Source organism: Pseudophryne corroboree, chromosome 7 (genome assembly GCF_028390025.1).
Source record: "Pseudophryne corroboree isolate aPseCor3 chromosome 7, aPseCor3.hap2, whole genome shotgun sequence".
In the NCBI taxonomy this organism is placed as follows: domain Eukaryota; kingdom Metazoa; phylum Chordata; class Amphibia; order Anura; family Myobatrachidae; genus Pseudophryne; species Pseudophryne corroboree.
This window is the reverse complement of record NC_086450.1, coordinates 292,368,771-292,389,059: the sequence shown is the minus strand read 5'-3', so window position 1 is coordinate 292,389,059 and position 20,289 is coordinate 292,368,771. Positions and strand designations below refer to the sequence as shown.

The following is a 20,289-nucleotide window of genomic DNA, read 5'->3' as shown; positions in this document are numbered from 1 at the left end:
TGAATCTCTTCAGTCTCGCTCCCACCTGCCTGATCCCCAGGCAGTGAGATCCACCGACAAACCGAAGGGTTTGAAAAAGGCCGAATTTGAAATCCGTCCCTGGGAACCTGGCGGCGCAGGTTTTCTGGATTTCCCCAACGTCCTCTAAAGGAAGTGGAGGAATATGTGGAATCACATTTGAAGGAATTGCAGTGTAGGTGTAGGATATAATTTCCTGGTCTGTGCAGCTACGGAAGGAAGACATACCGACTTACCCACAGTTGACATGGATAACCACGTATCCCGTGCGTCCCAACAGGGTCTTACCTGTGAAGGGCGGACCTGTCATACCGTACTCGGATTCTGCGTTATGCAGGTCAGTCAGTGCCGTAACTAGAAATTTTTCTCCCCCAAGCCAAAAAATTCTTCGGCGCCCCCCCCCATCCCCCACCCCCCATAATTGGCACTATTAAAGGGATAAATGTGCGCGCGTCGCAAAATAGGGGGTGTGGCTTCGTTGGGATGGGCGTGGCTTCACATAAAGGGGCATGGCATTGCAGGAAAAGACTACGTTATACCCCAGTTTTCCAACCTGCACGCCCAGACGTTAGCCACCACTGGAAAGAAAAATAATCCTGATTCATGCCCCTTACATTATTTGTAATTTTTCCTCCTTATAGTAATGCCCAGTATACATTATGCCACATACTGCAATGGCCCTTAGACATTATGCCACACACAATAATGCACATGACACAATATGCACACACCATAATGCCCCCGACACATTATGCCACACACCGTAATGCCCCCGACACATTATGACAGGAATCGCAATGCCCGTTATACATTATGCTACACACTGCAATGCCCCTGATACATTATACCACATACCACAATGCCCGTGATATAGTATACAACACACCGTAATGCCTGACACATTATGACAGGAATCGCAATGCCCGTTATACATTATGCTACACACTGCAATGCCCCTGATACATTATACCACATACCACAATGCCCGTGATACAGTATGCCACACACCGTAATGCCTGTGACACATTATGACACATACCGCAATGCCCGTTATACCCTATGCTACACACCGCAATGCCCGTTATACATTATGCCACACTGCAATGACCCTGAGACATTATACCACATACCACAATGCCCGTGATACAGTATGCCACACACCGTAATGCCTGTGACACATTATGACACACACCGCAATGTCCGTGATACATTATGCCACACCCCGTAATGCCCATTACACATTAAGTCCTACAGTAAGGCTTCTAATTACTTTTAAATTACCTGCTCGTTGCCAGGGGTTTTCATGCTCAGGGTGTCATGCTCGTTGCCAGGGGTATCATGCACTGGGTGTCATGCTCGTTGCCAGGGGTTTTCATGCTCAGGGTGTCATGCTCGTTGCCAGGGGTATCATGCACTGGGTGTCATGCTCGTTGCCAGGGGTTTTCATGCTCAGGGTGTCATGCTCGTTGCCAGGGGTTTTCATGCGCTGGGTGTCATGCTCGTTGCCAGGTGTTTCATGCACTGGGTGTCATGCTCGTTGCCAGGGGTTTCATGCACTGGGTGTCATGCTCGTTGCTAGGGGGTAGTGCTTGTTGCTAGGGCTGTGCTCCCAGTGCCACATATGTCCCCAGTGCCAGATATTACCCCACGGTGCCAGGTACTCACATGACCCCAGTGCACAATATAGCCCCCCCCCATATGTGCCAGGTCCACATATACCCCCCCCCAGTGCCACATATGCCCCCAGTGCCAGATATTCCCCCTCAGTGCCACATATGCCCCCAGTGCCAGATATCCCCCCCCAGTGCCACATATGCCCCCAGTGCCAGATATTCCCCCCCCAGTGCCAGATATGCTCCCAGTGCCAGATTCCCCCAACCCCCAGTGCCACATATGCCCCCAGTGCCAGATATTCCCCCCCAGTGCCATATATGCCCCCGCCGCCGCCGCTGCTCCCCCGCTGGTTTGTGTTGGAGGGACACGGAGGGCACAGCGCGCGCCTCTCCTGTGTCCCTCCTGCATCATCTCCGGCGGCCACGGGTCTAATAAACGAAGTGCCGTTCGTGAGCTCTGATTGGCTCACGAACCGGCACTTCTTCTATTAGACCCGCGGCCGCCGGAGATGATGCAGGAGGGACACAGGAGAGGCGCGCGCTGTGCCCTCCGTGTCCCTCCAACACGGCAGGGAAGGTTAGTAGGAGCAGATTGACATGCGGACGCTCGTCCGCATGTCAATCTGTGCTAAATCAGTGGCGCCCCCGCAGCCCCTCTCCCCCAAGCCACCGCGAGGGCTGCGGGGGCAGTAGTTACGCCACTGAGGTCAGTCTCCTTCATGGCGTCTAGCCATGAAGCCTGTAGAATCCTGTATGTGACATACAGTAGAAACAAGTACAAGTCACTTCAACACATAGAATCAAATTCATCAAGTAAGGAGCCTGACCACGTAACAATAGCCCCAGAGATGTATGCAAAAGTGGGTCTCCGAGTAACACCTGCAGCAGTGTACAGTATTAGAGATTAGTCTCAATAGGTGATCAGCCAGTGGCGGATTTAGGGGGGGGGCACCAAGGCACGTGCCCCCCCTGTCATTTTTAGCTGATTTTTGTATTATTTTTTTTATTTTCTTTTGTGCGCACGCCGCGGCGCACCCACCCGACATGAGGCTGCTGCTGGTCCTGAAGGATGTTACAGTGGCGTAACTCCTGCCCCCGCAGCCCTCGCGGTGGCTTGGGGGCGAGGGGCTGTGGGGGCGCCACTGATTTAGTGTAGACTGACATGCGGACGAGCGTCCGCATGTCAGTCTGCGGTCTCGTTCCCTCCCCTGCTGTTAGGAGGGACACGGAGGGCACAGTGCGCGCCTCTCCTGTGTCCCTCCTGGGTCTCCGGCGGCCGCGGGTCTCATAAAGGAAGTGCCGTTCGTGAGCACTTCCTTTATTAGAGTGACCCGCGGCCACCGGAGACCCAGGAGGGACACAGGGAGGCGTGCGCTGTGCCCTCCGTGTCCCTCCTAACAGCAGGGGAGCGGGGGGAGCGGCGGCGGCGGAGGAAGCGGGGGGGGGGACGCACTGAGGGGGCATATCTGGCACTGGGGGGGAATATCTGGCACTGGGGGCATATTTGGCAGGGAGGGGGGGGAGAATATCTGGCACTGGGGACATATATGGCACTGGGGGGAATATCTGGCACTGGGGGCATATATGGCACTGGGGGGGGGGAATATCTGGCACTGGGGGCATATGTGGCACTGGGGGGGGAATATCTGGCACTGGGGGCATATGTGGCACTAGGGGGGAATATCTGGCACTGGGGGCATATTTAGCACTGGGGGGGGGATATCTGGCACTGGGGGCATATGTGGCACTGTCGGGGAATATCTGGCACTGGGGGCATATGGGCATATGTGGCACTGGGGGGGTATATGTGTACCTGGCACATGGGGGGGGGCTATATTTGGCACTGGGGGCATGTGAGTACCTGGCACCGTGGGGGAATATCTGGCACTGGGGACATATGTGGCACTGGGAGCACAGCCCTAGCAACAAGGACTACCTCCTAGCAACGAGCATGACACCCAGTGCATGAAACCCCTGGCAACGAGCATGACACCCAGTGCATGAAACCCCTGGCAACGAGCATGACACCCAGTGCATGAAACCCCTGGCAACGAGCATGACACCCAGTGCATGAAACCCCTGGCAACGAGCATGACACCCTGAGCATGAAAACCCCTGGCACCGTGCATGGAACCAAGAGCATGAAACCCCTGGCAACGAGCATGACACCCAGTGCATGAAACCCCTGACAACGAGCAGGTATTTGAAAAGTAATTAGAAGCCTTACTGTAGGACTTAATGTGTAATGGGCATTACGGTTTGTGGCATAATGTATCACGGACATTGCGGTGTGTGTCATAATGTGTCACAGGCATTACGGTGTATGGTATACTATATCGCTGGCATTGTGATATGTGGTATAATGTCTCAGGGTCATTGCAGTGTGTGGCATAATGTATCACGGACATTGCGGTGTGTGTCATAATGTGTCAGGCATTACGGTGTGTGGTATACTATATCACGGGCATTGTGGTATGTGGTATAATGTCTCAGGGTCATTGCAGTGTGGCATAATATATAACGGGCATTGCGGTGTGTGGCATAGGGTATAACGGGCATTGCGGTATGTGTCACAGGCATTACGGTGTATGGTATACTATATCACGGGCATTGTGGTATAATGTCTCAAGGTCATTGCAGTGTGTGGCATAATGTGTCACAGGCATTGTATGTGGTATAATGTATCGGGCATTGCAGTGTGTGGTATAATGTATCACGGACATTGCAGTGTGTGTCATAATGTGTCACAGACATTGTATGTGCTATAATGTATCAGGGGCAGTGCAGTGTGTAGCATAATGTATAACGGGCATTGCAATTCCTGTCATAATGTGTCACAGGCATTATAGTGTGTGGCATAATGTGTCGGGGGCATTACGGTGTGTGGCATAATGTGTCGGGGCATTACGGTGTGTGCATACTGTGTCATGTGCATTATTGTGTGTGGCATAATGTCTAACGGCCATTGCAGTATGTGGCATAATGTATACTGGGCATTACTATAAGGAGGAAAAATGACAAATAATGTAAGGGGCATGAATCAGGATTATTTTTCTTTCCTGTGGTGGCCAACGTCTGGGCGTGCAGGTTGCAAAACTGGGGTATAAGGTAGTCTTTTCCTGCAATGCCACGCCCATTCCAACGAAGCCACGCCCATTCCAACGAAGCCACGCCCCTTATGGTACCCACCCCCCCTGTAATTTTTTCCTGGATCCGCCCCTGTGATCAGCCTTTATGGAGGCTGTACCAGGGACAGGTAAGACAACCATATTTGACAATTTAGACACTTTATAGGGATGTGGATAATAACTCTGGGTGTACTTAGGTTTTCACAAATAAGGAGTTTAAAGCCCTACACAGTGGGAAGGCATTCATTATATACATATAATAATATTCCTCATCCCTAATAGCCTCAAACATATGTTGGACCCCTCATATATATGCATTATATGGACAAGTGTACGCTTTCTAGGGTACGGAGTTGGGGTGAGAGGCACAGCAGTGGGATTTGAATTGAAACCCCACACTTCTCAAAACTGTGGCTTCTACCCAGTATGGGATATATTTGAAACGATATATTTTAAAGTACACCTTATGGAGGCCACCCCCGGGCCACCGAAGCCTGAGATGTGTACAGTTTTGAGCATGGTATAGACTCCCCAGGAGAAGATATACATTCTGCAGTACAGAACAAAGTCCCTTAAACATGGTAAAGTGGATTGCACATACACAGGAAAATGTCAACACAGTTCCCCCCCCCCCCAGAATATCTTCAGAGAGTCACAGAGCACAAGAAGCCAGCCACAACGCACCCTTATAGGCTTTTATAAAGATAAAAACCCCGCTGACTGGCGTAACCGTAACAGGGTAGCTAGTACATAATATCACTCCCCTCTTGTTTATAGCACCTTTTACGTCAGTGTAGTTATGTGGAGGACAGCGTTCCCTGTCAGCGTGTGTCTGCAGGGAGAAAATGGCACTGGTTAGTGCTGGATCCGCTCTGAGAAGCTCCGCCCGCACGTCTTCCTGCACTTAGAGATTATACTGGCCTGAGGTAATTTTTGCAGCAAACAGTGGGTTAGACCTTGAAAGCTATGTTTGACCAGTGTAGGGTATCGCGCCGGCCCAGGACGCCCCTCACAGCGACGTACACAGTGTGCTGCTGAGCCTTCCGGAGCGCAGCCTGTCAGAGCTGCACTCCCACCCTTGTGGCCATTCTCGCCAGGGACCCGCTTACCGGGACTCCAGCGTCAGATTCACCACTCTTCTTTTGTCTGGCTCTGTTAGGGGGTGGCGGCATGCTGCAGAAGTGAGTGTTCGCCTCGGGCGGCTAACGATCATCATCCTCAGGAGCTCAGTGTCCTGTCAGCGGAGAAAGTGGCCATTAGCCTCTCTGGGTGGACACTACTCCCCCCTAAGTCCCACGAATCAGGGAGGCTGTTGCCAGCAGCCTGCCTGTAAAATAACAAACTCTAGAAAACAATAAAACGAAGAAAACTCCTAGGTGCTCCCCTAGCTGTGACCGGCTCCTCCGGGCACATTTTCTAAACTGAGTCTGGTAGGAGGGGTATAGAGGGAGGAGCCAGCCCACACTGTTTAACTCTTAAAGTGCCAGTGGCTCCCAAAGTACCCATCTATACCCCATGGTACTAAATGGAACCCCAGCATCCTCTATGACGTAAGAGAAAAAGAGGTGTTTCATCACAGGTGATGGCAATCCTACATTAAGCAGAGCATTCTGTCCCTCCTGGAAAGGGTCATGTTGGTAGGTATGCATACATTATCAAATTGTCATTCCAACCAGCCGGATAATTGCAGGGCCGGATTAACAATGGGGCAGATGGAGCTGCAGCTCCAGGCCCCCCCTTGAAAATAGGCCCACAGACTCCCCTGCAATGTAGCCAGCGATGACAGGAAAAAAAGTCCCATCATCACCAGCAGCTCAGCTACCTCACCTCCCGGCTGCCCAGTTACCTCCAGACTCCACACAGAAGCAGCCGGCCGAAGTTCCAACCAGCCCAGGCTCTGCCCGGAAAAACTTCCACCAGCCCCTGATTATGCCAGGGGCTCCGCCCCCGGACCTGTCTGAGGATCCACCCCCATAATGCATGAAGCTCCACCCCCAGGATCCGATTTGGCACTGGCAGCACATGCCTCTTTACCATTTACTCTGTCTGGTGTTAACTCTGGAGCAGCAGGGCAGCACATAATAAACGTAACAGGACAGTAGAACAGCAAGGTAGGAAGCTCAAGTTATATAACTATATAAAGGAGGCTAGTGGGCATAAGTGAAATAAACATGTAAGGAGGACCAGGGCATGTATGTAAGGGGGCAGGTGGCATAAATTAATAAAAGCATACAATATATTATTTGAGATGATATAGCGGCATAAGTTTAATATATAAGGGGGGACAGGAGGCACAACTTAAAGAAATATAAATGGGGGGTGTGCAGGTGGCTGAACAATATTATCTAGGGGGGGCAGTCTATGGGGCTAACTGCATAGTCACATACTGTATTATGTGTTTCTTCCACAAGTTTTATGGTGATTTTTTTAAACCAGGCTGTTATTGCTGTTGGCTAATGTAGGATGTGCTTTGTATGGGATGTAGTTGATTTGCCGGCGGTCGTGATCCCAGAGGTCAGGATACTGACGCCGGAATCCCGACGCTGACAATGCGACAGTTGACATGCCGTCTAACAGGGACTATTCCCACTCGTGGGTGTCCATGACACCCATAGAGTGGGACTAGAACCTGTGGCGAGCACAGCCATGCAGCGAGCCCACAAGGGGCTCCATTGCGCTCGCCCCTCCGTCTGTATTTTGGCAGACAGGATCCCGGGGTTGGTATGCTGACCTCTTATTAGAGGTAATTTAGTTGTCAAAAAATTATAAATGACTTTAATTATTCACAGTACTGAGGTTGTGGGTTTGACTCCAACCATTGTTCTGTGTAGAGTTTGTATATTCTCCCCTTATGTGGGTTTCCTCTGAGTACTCCAGTTTCCACTCACAGGTTAATTGGCTCCCGACTTAAATTAACCTTAGTATGTGTGCGCGTGTATAGTACTTGTGGTAGGGAATATAGATTGTAAGCTCCACTGGGGCAGGGACTGATGTGAATGGGCAAATATTCTCTGTAAAGTGCTGCAGAATACGTGTGCGCTATATATAAATAACTGGTAATAATGGTGGTCATTCTGACCTGACCGCACGCTGCCGTTCATCGCTGGCGCATGGCTGACAGTCGCCGGCTGTTGTTACCTAGCGATTGCCTCTGCCTGATTGACAGACAGAGGCAGTCGCAGGGCGGGAGGGGGCGGCATGTCGGTGTTTGGCCGCCGTTTTGTGGGCGTGGTCCGGCCAACGCAGGCGTGGCCGGACCACGTGGGGGCGGGTCGCAGCAACTGCATGATGGCACACGCAGCCGCTGCGACCTGGGCAGCGACGAGTAGCTCCCGGCCAGCACACAAAAGCTGCGCTGGCCGGGAACTACTGCTGAAGTGAAAAAGCATTGCCGCTGTGCAATGCTTTTGTATTTCTGAGGGGGGTGTGGGCGGGCCTGACATGCGGGGCGGACTAGCCCTGTGCTGCGCATCCCCCTGTATGTCAGTGTGCCTGATCGTAGCCCTGCCAAATTTAGCAGGGCTACGATCAGGTCTGAATTAGGCCCAATGATAATAATTTATCTTGGCCAGGAAGTGCAGTTCAATGGTGATTTTATACAGTGAGACACTAAAATAACTTTATTGTGTGCTCTAAGTAATAACAGTAAGGTGAGTGTAATAATAGTAGAGCCATTGTTATTGTTGACGTGCGGTGATCGGTAGCAATAGCCCCACTTCATACTTGCCTACTCTCCCGGAATGGGCGGGAGGCTCCCGAAAATCGGGTGACCCTCCCGCCCCCCCCGGAAGAGCAGGCAAGTCTCCCGATTTTTTAGGGGCCCCCCTGCCCGGCCGCCCACTTAGTGAGTAAAGCGGGCGGTCCGGGCAGTCGATGACGCGATTCTTGCTAAATCACGTCATCATAGCAACGCCCCCTGCTGTATAATGCCGGTAATCACGGCATTACATAGCAGGGGGCGTGGCTTAAATGAAGTGCCGCGATAACCCCTCCCCTGTTCCGCCTCCACCCCCTATCCGTGTCATAACCCCACCCCGCCCCCCTGCTGAGCCGACCTGGCTCCTCTCTCCTGGAGAGACCAGCCAGGATGTCGGCATGTATGCCCCACTTTGCTCTACACTGCTGCTTGTCACATTTTCTTCTCGTCCTATGATATTGGCCTGCCCACTCCCAGGCCTAGAGCACCATAGTATGGAAGGCACAGCCCTGTGCCCCCAGCCGTTAGCTGAGCATCTGTTCCAGGCTGCACTGGAATCTTCTAGCTCAGGGGCAGCCTGAGATTCCCCCAGATACTCCTCCCACTCTCCAGTCTCCTCCTCTGCACTGAGCAGGAAAACATACCACAGTGGGAGGAGTGTGTGCTGTGTATGATGACGGGGAGCACAGGCTATGGATTGATAGCTACCCACACCCACACACTTGTAACTCAAATAGTCATAAACTGCTCACTTGTACGGTGCCTGGGCATAGAAAAAGTGAATTACCAGAGAGAGGCCAATGTTAATGTATTTATCTAATTTGTGTTTCCAGGGTGGGCTTATTTAATAACCAGTATTAGCATTCCGGCAGACTTTGAAAGAATAGTTTTCAAGGAGCACCATTTCCTTATTTCCCAAATTTTTCATACTGGCTGCGCAGCCTGCAGGGGTACAGAGGGCAGGCATGGAAACATGTGAGGAGCGGCTGCAATACAGTAGCCCTGTTCTCTCTGACCTTTACTGAGCACTGCGACTGTAAAATAAGGTGGGTAATGGAGGAGAGGACGGGCCAAAATTTGAGGGAAGGAACAGAGTGATATATTAGAGGAGTGGGCCGGGGTGTGAGGGAAGGAGCAGAGTGATGGATGAGAGGATAGGGCTGGAGTGTGAGGGATGAAGCAGGTGATGTAGGAGAGGAGGGGCCAGAGGGTGAGAGATTGAGCTGGTTTATGGAGGAGGGGAGGGGCCGGAGTGTGAGGGAAGGAGCAGAGTGATGGAAGAGAGGAGGGGCCGGAGTTTGAGGAATGGAGCAGAGTGATGGAGGAGAGGAGGCGCTGGAGTGTGAGGGATGGAGCAATGTGACGGAGGAGTGGAGGGGCCGGAGTGTGAGGGATGAAGCAGAGTGATGGAGGAGAGGAGGCGCTGGAGTGTGAGGGAAGGAGCACAGTGAGGGAGGAGAAGAGGTGCCGGAGTGTGAGGGATAGAGCAGAGTGGTGGAGAAGAGGAGGGGCCAGAGTGTGAGGGATGGAGCTGGGTTATGGAGGAGAGGAGGTGCTGGAGTGTGAGGGAAGGAGCAGATGATGGAGAAGAGGAGGGGCCAGAGGGTGAGGGATGGAGGAGAGGAGGGGCTGGAGTGTGATAGATGGAGCAGCATTATATAGGAGAGGAGGAGCCAGAGTGTGAGGGAAGGAACAGAGTGATGGAGGAGAAGAGGTGCCGGAGTGTGCGGGGTGGAGCAGAGTGATGGAGGATAGGAGGTGCTGGAGTGTGAGGGAAGGAGCAGGTGACGGAGAAGAGGAGGGGCCAGAGGGTGAGGGATGGAGCTGGGTTATGGAGTAGAGGAGGGGCCGGAGTGTGAGGGAAGGAGCAGACTAATGGAGAGGAGGAGGGGCGGGAGTGAGAGGGATGGAGCAAAGTTATGGAGGAGAGGAGGGGACGGAGTGTGAGGGATGGAGCAGAGTGATGACGGAGAAGAGGTGCCAGAGTGTGAAGGATGGAGCAGACTGATGGAGGAGAGGAGGTGCCAGAGTGTGAGGGATGGAGCAGAGTGATGAAGGAGAGGAGGTGCCAGAGTGTGAGAGATGGAGCAGTGTGATGAAGGAGAGGAGGTGCCAGAGTGTGAGGGATGTAGCAGAGTGATGGAGGAGAGGAGGTGCCAGAGTGTGAGGGATGGAGCAGAGTGATGGAGGAGAGGAGGGGCTGGAGTGTAAGGGATGGAGGAGAGGATGGGCTGGAGTGTGAGGGAAGGAGCATGATAATGTAAGAGAATGTGAGGAATGTCAGTGTAGAGGAGCTGGAAGGGAGCAGTCACCAGGACTGTAAAGAAGATGTAGAGAACAGTTTGAAGTTAAGTAGTTAATGCTAATAATAATATGTATGGTCCTGTATTGGTTTTGAGAGTTGCTGTTTTAGAGTAGATTGGAGTGGGGTGGTATGTGGGCCATGCGGAAAAGTCTCAGCATCGAACACCCTACCCAGCCTTTAGCACGTTTTTAGATGTGATCAGACCACCCAGATGCCCCTTATATGCCTTCAGACTCCTTCATATGCCCTTATATGTTATAAACCTGGCGAGTTGCAGCACACACCAGGCCCGGGGGTCTCCTCTCCCATATTTAAGTGGTGTCTGTGTTAGTAAATTTATTTGTGTTGTCTGTGTCAGTAAGAAGCATCGATCTTTAAGTGTGTGTGTAGTAAGCGGTATCAATCATTAAGTGGTGTCTGCGTTATTAAATGGTATCTGTAGCAGTAAGTGGTGTGTGTGTGTGTGTGTGTGTGTGTGTGTGTGTGTGTGTGTGTGTGTGTGTGTGTGTGTGTGTGTCAATGTGTCAGGAAGTTTGTCAGTGTCTGTGTCAGGAAGTATGACTGTCAGTATGTTTGTCAGTAAGGGGCGTCTGTGTTAGCAAGTGGTATCTGTAAGTGTGTCTGTGTCAGTAAGGTGGAGATGTACTATGTCTTAAAAAGTGATACATGGTGATAAAGTACCAGCCAATCACCTCCTAACTGTCATGTTACAGACTGGGTTTGAAAACTGACAATTAGAAGCTGATTGACTGGTACTTTCTCACCATAAAATGTATCTCTTTTCAAGGCTTAGTACATCTCCCTTTAAATGTGTCTGTATCAGTGCATTTGTGTCAGTAAGTGGAATCTGTGTTAGTAAGGGGTGTCTGTGTCAGTAAGTGGTTTCTGACAGTAAGGGCTGTTTGTGCCTGTGTGTTTGTGTCAGTAAATTGTATCTGTGTCAGTAAGGGGTGTCTGCCAATAAATATGTATATGCCAATAAGTGATGTCTGTGTCCGTAAGAGATGTATGTCAGTAAATGGGGTCTGTGTCAATAAATGTGTGTATCAGTGTTTGTCAGTAACTTGTGTCAGTATGTATGTGTCTGTAAGTCTGTGACAGCGGTGTGTGTGTGTCAATAAGTTGCGTGTGTGTCTGTATCAGTGTGTTTGTATCAGTAAGTAGAATCTGTGTCAGTAAAAGTGTCTGTCAGTAAGTGGTGTTTGCATGAGTGTGTCCCAGGAGCCCTCAGTTCACTGTCCGCTCTGTATTGCCCCATCTTTTCTAATCTTTCCACACCTGCTCTGTTTGCCCCATCGTTGCTTCCCTTTCCACCTTCTTTGCATTTTGATACAGCTCTTTCTCACTGCAATGCTCCCTGTATGATATGGTGGTCACTGATGCTCTGTATTATATGGTGGGCACAATCTTTTTCTTGTTATAGTTAACTATTAAGTGGTTGAAAGTAAGCATTAGCTATGACCGCCATGGAGATAGCCACACTTATGGCACAGGTCACACCCCTGTTTAGACCACACACCCTGTTTAGACCACACCCACATCAAACTGTTCACATCACTAGTCACACTACCACAGCGCTTGTCACACCTCCTTCCAAGGCACAGAATAGGCCCTTCATAAATTTCAGCTCCAGGCCCATGTGGACCTTAATCTGGCACTGGATAATTGTATAGTTTGCACCTACTCATCATAACAAAAACCCCTCAAATTGAAATATTTACATTTTGCTGTGAAATTATGTGGAGGGAAAAAGCAATGTATCTTAGATCTAATGCATTACAGGATATGTGGGCAGTTATGAATTTGTGTAAACCACCAAAACATTGTATATCTAACCTGAGTAAGATAGACCTGAGCAAAAAATAAAAAACACTTTCAGTAAAATGAAATGTACTAAAGTACATACTGTATTTCACAGCTATTTCCACACTCCTAAATAAAAGCTTGCTTACTTCAATTAGTTTATAATCTACTTTTCAATATTTTTGTAAACATCTAGAGATCTATTTATTAACACCCTTTTCACATTATTTTTAGTATCACTCAAATGTATTAATGGGCTGTTGGAGCAGTTTTCATGAAAAACTGCTCCAAACCCTTTAATTGTAATTTTTTTTTGTAATCCACATCAGGGCCATCTCAACAGCAGTGTAGACCCCTTGGCAAAGCAATGCGCTGGGGCTCCTACCCATCCTCTAGCATACCTGCCAACATGACCATATCCAGGAGGGACAGAATGTTCTGCTCCTGGACTTCTCTTTTAATTCATTATTGCCATCACCTGTGCTGAAACCCCTTTCTTATCAAGTAACTAGGTCAACACAGGTGAGGGCCATCCTACATTAACATATGATGGTGAGCTGCTCAATCAGATTGTGATTTCACTCAGGTGCTAAAAGGGAGGGGTAATTCTGTGGAAGAAAAAACAATTTGTGTTCCCTAATGCACACTGAGTGAAAAATAATAATACTACATAATAATCAGATAATACGGAGATCTTAGTTGCGTATATCTGCAGATATAGGGTTAAGCAGGAAGTCCAGGAAAAGAGCATGTTGTCCCTCCTGGAGGGGGTTATGTTGGGAGGTATGCTTTAGCAGTAGGGGTGTGGGGTGCTACAGGCAGGAGATTTGATGCCCCGCAGGCGGTAGGGGGTGTTCCATCTTCTGCTCAGCATGTATGACCTGGAGCAGTAATTTCTGCTAATTACTCCTTTACTGCACAGATGGTGGGAGATAAGGTGGGAGGAAGAACACCAAACTTTAGAAGGGTGCATTGGGCTGAATGAAGTGGCTACGGTACATGACTTCCAGTGTGGTAGGGGGTGTTTAATATGCAGGGGTGGGATAGATAGTGGAGTGGGCATAATATTTATCATTTTCCGGTTGTAGAGCAGATTGCTTGACTGCAGATACCTCCAGTTCCTGGAAATAGATTTCTTATCTTTCAATGTGATTTTCAGGAGGTACTTGGGACTCAGGAGCCAGAGCAATCCACCTGATGGAAATATAAAACTGCATACTAGGCGTGTGATGCTGGAGCAGGGACCAGCTGCAGGAAGGCTGAAATCTCTAGTTCTGGGCATAGTAGAGAGAAGCTGCCAGAGTCCATTGTAAAGAGAGAGTCCCAGCTTTTGGAGTATACCCTCAGAAGAACTCTTCAGTTAGACAGAACCTGAGATATCCAGCTGGGAAAGGCAATTAACATGCTCAGATAGGGACCATTGCTTTGAAGTAAGAAATCTCCGGTTCCCCAGGGCCGATTTTAAAAAATCCTTATACTCCTGAGTCCTTTGGTCAAGAGCCCATTGAGCCCATACGGAAAGACGGCCCTGATCCACATCGCATTTCCCATACTTATAAATGGGTAATGCGATATGGCCAAATTGAAGAAGAAAAAACACCACAGTGAGCCCTGTGATAATAATGCCAGCTCTGGCTGGTATAGTCACAGGGCACCACTGCAAACTTTCTCTGCTCCCATACTTACCAGTCCCAGGAGCCGGGAATCGATGCTCCCTGTGCTGTGCTGTGACCCCTGTGCAGCTCACTTTATAGCACCGGGATCACAGCACAGAAGCAGGATCTGGCACCCAGCAGCTTCCTGGAAGCAGCGGACACCAGCTCCTGGGACTGGTAAGTATAAATCTCCTGGGGGCTGGGTAGTCTTGTTGGGGGAAAATCCGATGGTGGCAATGAATGGTGTCACTGTTGGCTCATGTGATTGTTTTGTTTAGACATTGGGGTATTTTTAAATGAAAAATCCCCCGATGATACTGCGGAGAGGCATCGCAGGGACAGAGCTTTCTTGCAAGCACTGTCCCTGATGCAGAAGGGGATAAATCGGTTCCCTATTCTGCTCAATAGCAACAAAAGTTTCAGTTTAACAATTGCTTTTTAAATCAGCTTTTCTCTATCGTCCTAAGTGGATGCTGGGGTTCCTGAAAGGACCATGGGGAATAGCGGCTCCGCAGGAGACAGGGCACAAAAGTAAAGCTTTTACAGGTCAGGTGGTGTGTACTGGCCCCTCCCCCTATGACCCTCCTCCAGACTCCAGTTAGATTTTTGTGCCCGGCCGAGAAGGGTGCAATTCTAGGTGGCTCTCATAAAGAGCTGCTTAGAGAGTTTAGCTTAGGTTTTTTATTTTACAGTGATTCCTGCTGGCAACAGGATCACTGCAACGAGGGACAGAGGGGAGAAGAAGTGAACTCACCTGCGTGCAGGATGGATTGGCTTCTTGGCTACTGGACATGAAGCTCCAGAGGGACGATCACAGGTACAGCCTGGATGGTCACCGGAGCCACGCCGCCGGCCCCCTCACAGATGCTGAAGCAAGAAGAGGTCCAGAATCGGCGGCTGAAGACTCCTGCAGTCTTCTTAAGGTAGCGCACAGCACTGCAGCTGTGCGCCATTTTCCTCTCAGCACACTTCACACGGCAGTCACTGAGGGTGCAGGGCGCTGGGGGGGGGCGCCCTGGGAGGCAAATGAAAACCTTTAAAAAGGCTAAAAATACCTCACATATAGCCCCAGAGGCTATATGGAGATATTTACCCCTGCCTAAATGTACTAAATAGCGGGAGACGAGCCCGCCGAAAAAGGGGCGGGGCCTATCTCCTCAGCACACGGCGCCATTTTCTGTCACAGCTCCGCTGGTCAGGAAGGCTCCCAGGTCTCTCCCCTGCACTGCACTACAGAAACAGGGTATAACAGAGAGGGGGGGCAGAATAAATGGCAATATATTAATATAAAAGCAGCTATAAGGGAGCACTTAATCATAAGGCTATCCCTGTCATATATAGCGCTTTTTGGTGTGTGCTGGCAGACTCTCCCTCTGTCTCCCCAAAGGGCTAGTGGGTCCTGTCTTCGTATAGAGCATTCCCTGTGTGTCTGCTGTGTGTCGGTACGTGTGTGTCGACATGTATGAGGACGTTATTGGTGTGGAGGCGGAGCAATTGCCAAATATGAGGATGTCACCTCCTAGGGGGTCGACACCAGAATGGATGCCTTTATTTGTGGAATTACGGGATAGCGTCAACTCGCTTAAGCAGTCGTTTGCCGACATGAGGCGGCCGGACACTCAATTAGTGTCTGTCCAGGCGCCTCAAACACCGTCAGGGGCTGTAAAACGTCCCTTGCCTCAGTCGGTCGACACAGACCCAGACACAGGCACTGATTCCGGTGGTGAAGGTGACGAATCAACCGTATTTTCCAGTAGGGCCACACGTTATATGATTTTGGCAATAAAGGAGATGTTACATTTAGCTGATACTACAGGTACCACTAAACAGGGTATTATGTGGGGGTGAAAAAACTACCAGTAGTTTTTACCGAATCAGAAGAATTAAATGACGTGTGTGATGAAGCGTGGGGTGCCCCGATAAAAAACTGCTAATTTCAAAGAAGTTATTGGCTTTATACCCTTTCCCGCCAGAGGTTAGGGAGCGCTGGGAAACACCTCCTAGGGTGGACAAAGCGCTAACACGCTTATCAAAACAAGTGGCGTTACCCTCTCCTGAGACGGACGCACTTAAAGATCCATCAGATAGGAGGATGGAAAATATCCAAAAAGGTATATACACACATGCAGGTGTTATACTACGACCAGCTATTGCGACTGCCTGGATGTGCAGTGCTGGGGTAGTTTGGTCAGAGTCCCTGATCGAAAATATTGATACCCTGGACAGGGACAATATTTTACTGTCGTTAGAACAAATAAAGGATGCATTTCTTTATATGCGTGATGCACAGAGAGATATCTGCACACTGGCATCACGGGTAAGTGCTATGTCCATTTCGGCCAGAAGAGCTTTATGGACACGACAGTGGACAGGCGATGCGTAGAGGAGTTATTTGAGGTCGGTCTATCGGATTTGGTGGCCACGGCTACGGCCGGGAAATCCACCTTTCTACCTCAAGTCACTCCCCAACAGAAAAAGGCACCGACCTTTCAACCGCAGCCCTTTCGTTCCTTTAAAAATAAGAGAGCAAAGGGCTATTCATATCTGCCACGAGGCAGAGGACGAGGGAAGAGACAGCAACAGGCAGCTCCTTCCCAGGAACAGAAGCCCTCCCCGGCTTCTACAAAAGCCTCAGCATGACGCTGGGGCTTCGCAAGCGGACTCGGGGGCGGTAGGCGGTCGTCTCAAAAATTACAGCGCGCAGTGGGCTCACTCGCAGGTAAATCCCTGGATCCTGCAGATAATATCTCAGGGGTACAGGTTGAAATTAGAGACAGAGCCACCTCGCCGTTTCCTGAAGTCTGCTTTACCAACGTCCCCCTCAGAAAGGGAGACGGTTTTGGAAGCCATTCACAAGCTGTATTCTCAGCAGGTGATAGTCAAGGTACCTCTTCTACAACAAGGGAAGGGGTATTATTCCACTCTATTTGTGGTACCGAAGCCGGATGGCTCGGTAAGGCCTATTCTAAATCTGAAGTCCTTGAACCTATACATAAAGAAGTTCAAGTTCAAGATGGAGTCACTCAGAGCAGTGATAGCGAACCTGGAAGAAGGGGACTTTATGGTATCCTTGGACATCAAGGATGCGTATCTCCACGTTCCAATTACCCCTCACACCAGGGGTACCTCAGGTTCGTTGTACAAAACTGTCACTATCAGTTTCAGACGCTGCCGTTTGGTTTGTCCACGGCACCTCGGGTCTTTACAAAGGTAATGGCCGAGATAATATTTCTTCTTCGAAGAAAAGGCGTATTAATTATCCCATACTTGGACGATCTCCTAATAAGGGCAAGGTCCAGAGAACAGCTAGAGATGGGTTTAGCACTATCTCAAGAGGTGCTAAAGCAGCACGGATGGATTCTGAATATTCCAAAATCCCAATTAATGCCGACAACTCGTCTGCTGTTCCTGGGGATGATTCTGGACACAGTTCAGAAAAAGGTTTTTCTTCCCGAAGAAAAAGCCAAGGAGTTATCTGACCTGGTCAGGAACCTCCTAAAACCAGGAAAGGTGTCTGTACATCAATGCACAAGAGTCCTGGGAAAAAATGGTAGCTTCTTACGAAGCAATCCCTTTCGGCAGATTCCATGCAAAGGGATCTGTTGGACAAATGGTCAGGGTCGCATCTTCAGATGCACCTGCGGATAACCCTGTCGCCGAGGACAAGGGTATCCCTTCTGTGGTGGTTGCAGGAGGCTCATCTATTGGAGGGCCGCAGATTCGGCATACAGGATTGGATCCTGGTGACCACGGATGCCAGCCTGAGAGGCTGGGGAGCAGTCACACAGGGAAGAAATTTCCAGGGAGTGTGGTCGAGCCTGAAAAAGTCTCTTCACATAAGCATTCTGGAACTAAGAGCAATCTACAATGCTCTAAGCCAGGCGGAACCTCTGCTTCAAGGAAGACCGGTGTTGATCCAGTCGGACAACATCACGGCAGTCGCCCATGTAAACAGACAGGGCGGCACAAGAAGCAGGAGGGCAATGGCAGAAGCTGCCAGGATCCTTCGCTGGGCGGAGAATCACGTGATAGCACTGTCAGCAGTATTCATCCCGGGCGTGGACAACTGGGAAGCAGACTTCCTCAGCAGACACGACCTTCACCCGGGAGAGTGGGGACTTCATCCAGAAGTTTTCCACATGCTATTAAACCGTTGGGTAAAACCAATGGTGGACATGATGGCGTCTCGCCTCAACAAAACACTGGACAGGTATTGCGCCAGGTCAAGAGATCCGCAGGCAATAGCTGTGGACGCGCTGGTAACACCTTGGGTGTACCAGTCGGTATATGTGTTTCCTCCTCTGCCTCTCATACCAAAGGTATTGAGGATTATACGGCAAAGAGGAGTAAGACTAGTGGCTCCGGATTGGCCAAGAAGGACTTGGTACCCGGAACTTCAAGAGATGGTCACGGACGATCCGTGGCCTCTACTTCTGAGAAGGGACCTGCTTCAGCAGGGTCCTTGTCTTTTTCAAGACTTACCGCGGCTGCGTTTGACGGCATGGCGTTGAATGCCAGATCCTAAAAGGAAAAGGCATTCCAGAAGAAGTCATTCCTACCTTGATAAAGGCAAGGAAGGAAGTCACCGCGAAGCATTATCGCCGTATTTGGCGAAAATATGTTGCGTGGTGCGAGCAGCGGAGTGCTCCGATGGAGGAATTTCAACGGGGTCGTTTTCCTACATTTCCTGCAATCAGGATTGTCTATGGGTCTCAAATTGGGATCTATTAAGGTTCAAATTTCGGCCCTATCAATATTCTTCCACAAAGAATTGGCCTCAGTCCCTGAGGTCCAGATTTTTATCAAAGGAGTACTGCATATACAGCCTCCTGTGGTGCCTAAGGTGGCACCGTGGGATCTAAATGTAGTTTTAGATTTCCTCAAATCCAATTGGTTTGAACCACTAAAGAATGTGGATTTGAAATATCTCACATGGAAAGTGACTATGTTACTGGCCCTGGCTTCGGCCGGGAGAGTATCTGAACTGGCGGCTTTGTCTTATAAAAGCCCTTATTTAATTTTCCATTCGACATAGGGCAGAGCTGCGGACGCGTCCGCATTTTCTCCCTAAGGTGGTATCAGCGTTTCACCTGAACCAGCCTATTGTAGTGCCTGCGGCTACAGACGACTTGAAGGACTCCAAGTTGTTGGACGTTGTCAGAGCCTTAAAAATATACATTTAAAGGACGGCTGGAGTCAGAAAATCTGACTCGCTGTTTATACTGTATGCACCCAAAAAGTTGGGTGCACCTGCTTCTAAGCAGTCGATTGCTCGTTGGTTTTGTAACAAAATTCAACTTGTACATTCTGTGGCAGGCCTGCCACAGCCTAAATCTGTTAAGACCCATTCCGCAAGGAAGGTGGGCTCATCTTGGGCGGCTGCCCGAGGGGTCTCGGCATTACAACTCTGCCGAGCAGCTACGTGGTCAGGGGAGAACACGTTTGTAAATTTTTACAAATTTGATACCCTGGCAAAGGAGGACCTGGAGTTCTCTCATTCGGTGCTGCAGAGTCATCCGCACTCTCCCGCCCGTTTGGGAGCTTTGGTATAATCCCCATGGTCCTTTCAGGAACCCCAGCATCCACTTAGGACGATAGAGAAAATAAGAATTTACTTACCGATAATTCTATTTCTCGGAGTCCGTAGTGGATGCTGGGCGCCCATCCCAAGTGCGGATTATCTGCAATACTTGTACATAGTTATTGTTAACTAATTCGGGTTATTGTTTAGGAAGCCATCTTTCAGAGGCTCCTCTGTTATCATACTGTTAACTGGGTTTAGATCACAAGTTGTACGGTGTGATTGGTGTGGCTGGTATGAGTCTTACCCGGGATTCAAAATCCTCCCTTATTGTGTACGCTCGTCCGGGCACAGTACCTAACTGGAGTCTGGAGGAGGGTCATAGGGGGAGGGGCCAGTACACACCACCTGACCTGTAAAAGCTTTACTTTTGTGCCCTGTCTCCTGCGGAGCCGCTATTCCCCATGGTCCTTTCAGGAACCCCAGCATCCACTACGGACTCCGAGAAATAGAATTATCGGTAAGTAAATTCTTATTTTTTAATGTTTT

The 20,289-nt window shown here is 49.8% G+C and overlaps 1 protein-coding gene across 2 annotated transcripts in view; it reads left to right on the top strand.

The window, feature by feature from the left end:
- The window catches only part of GSG1L (GSG1 like), a 421,789-nt gene that overhangs the window by 287,208 nt on the left and 114,292 nt on the right, over window positions 1–20,289 (top strand). The window lies entirely within an intron of this gene.